The sequence below is a fragment of the Sipha flava genome, unplaced genomic scaffold (genome assembly GCF_003268045.1).
Source record: "Sipha flava isolate LNK unplaced genomic scaffold, YSA_version1 306_pilon_pilon, whole genome shotgun sequence".
NCBI classification, from domain to species: Eukaryota; Metazoa; Arthropoda; class Insecta; order Hemiptera; family Aphididae; genus Sipha; species Sipha flava.
This window is the reverse complement of record NW_020272983.1, coordinates 50,348-52,707: the sequence shown is the minus strand read 5'-3', so window position 1 is coordinate 52,707 and position 2,360 is coordinate 50,348.

Genomic DNA, 2,360 nt, shown 5'->3' with positions numbered 1-2,360 from the left:
ACCTAAAATCCTGGCCGCCGACGGTTATCCTGCGGGGTAGCGCGCGGCACGTGATGTACACGGCCCGCCGTACCGTAGCTGCTGCCGCCGCCGCCGCTACTTCTGCCGCTGCCGTCGCTGCCGGTCGCTGCGCCCGGACCACCGTCTCTCCCCCGCTCGTGTTCTCTCATTTTCTATCCGCACCGGCACCGTCGATCGATTCGCCGCTCTCCGCGCGCCGTGCTGCGGAAGCACGCGCGTTCCGTCGATGATCGCGGCTAATATCCAAATCATGATTACACGCCTACCCGTTGTTCTCACGCTTTTAGGCCGTCGGATAATCCAAAAGTTCTCCTATGCCGTAACGATCGTGTAACATACAAACATATCAGTTGTGTAACCGATTGTTCACTCGAACGAAATCGCACTCATCGTAAATCGGAAACGGTTTTTTATCCATCTTCAAACATGCTCTCCTTTCTAAAACGCCTGGCCCGTCGCGAGAACTCTTTCTCCCGAAACAGGTTGTTCTCACGTCGAAAAACACCTGCAAGGATCGGGCGTAGGTGAATCGTGTCCCAAACAAATTTATCTTTTTTCGAAATTGGTAAACCGAGTCCCTCGTATAATAGCTGAAACGGCAAATTGAGTGCCGTCTAAAATATTTAATGTATTAAACGTATTTAAATTATAAATATAATCGTTGATATAGTTGTAAATTTACCGAGTACGTTACATCGTTAAATATTATATATTATATTTCGTTCCGTATTATTACGCAACATTTATATAGGTACCTAACTATCTACAACAACGATGGGTGTGATATGTGATGACTGATAAATGTAAGTTTAATGTGCGTAGTGTACAATTGTGTTAAATTAAAAAAAAACAGTATTTCACCATATTTCAAATTACCACTTGAATTTTTATACAAAGGACTCAATTTACCGATTTCATTTTTATATGAGGGGCTCGATTTATCTTTTTTTTTTTTAGGTGGGACTCAGTTGACCTACAATTAATAAAATGGGACTCAATTTACTAAACCTTCAAGAATCACTATCAATGTCATCTATGTTTAGACCGATTAGATATTCCTATACATTTTTACGACGTGTGTCACATATATTGACGTTGATTTTATAAGCGAAAAAGACCTCTAACGTGTTACACGTTAAAGCAAAAGCATTATTAGCAAAGGCAAATAATCGGAAAAAAACCACCAACGATCGTCAACTTATCGAAAACCTGTTTGTACAATTCCTTTTTTTCTTTTCGATTTGACGTTAACCGCCTTACCGATTTACCGTATTATTATCTACAGTGAAATCGTTTTCATCTCGTTATCGTTATCGAACCCCGACGTACTTTTGATATGATATTAATAAGTGTAGTTACCCGTTCTCGAGCGGCGTCAGATCTCGGTTGTAAGCAAAAACTATCGTTCATCCCAATACGATATTGTTGTTCGGAAACTTCGTTTAACCAAACCAAGCACTTTTTTTAGGCTTCCATAAAGTCTTGAACAGTTTATTCACTTTTATTACGTGCAGGTGTGTTTCGATGTTCTGGTTTTGTTTTAAACATTTGTTTTAATATTGTATGATCTGTACAATTATATTATACGTACGGTTTTTTTTTTTTTTTTTATGGCGTCCCGACGGAGTAATACGAAATCACGTCCGTACCATTTGGATATTATTCTAACGAATGGTATTGTGACACGAGCATAATTCATATACATTACATGCTCGTGAGTACTTATTGTTGTGTACCTATATATGTTATAATGTGCTCTTGTTACACCCCGGCAGTCATAGTGTATATTTTCGTTTTGCTCCGCGTGTGTATGAAATACATTCCGAAACGATACACATAGATAATATGCAGTAATTGGAGACTTGTGATGAAGCAAATAGTAAAAAAAATAAATAGTCACAAAATGTTTATAACAGCATTTGTATGGTAATATAGTTACATACTATATTTATCTTTCTATTGTTATTGCTATATCTGTAATAATTCATGTTTTATAATTGTTGTTACCTATATCCTAAATTTATATTTTCGTTAAATATTTTTGTTTCTATTTGGATTATACCATACGAATATATATATATATATATATATATATATATATATATATGATGATATAGGCCGGTAAAATAAATGAGCTGAGGCAGCTAAATTGGAAATTTAGGGAAAAATGAACGAGAGACCGGCGCACGACTGTGCTGCGATATACGCTGTTTAAAAAAATGGTTTTTAACTTGTGCGTTTTAATAAGGGGTATTCTAATCGTTTTATTTTTATCTACTTTGGTGTTATTTTGTTTCGCTGTATGCTACCAAAGATATAAGTATATATAATGAAAATAA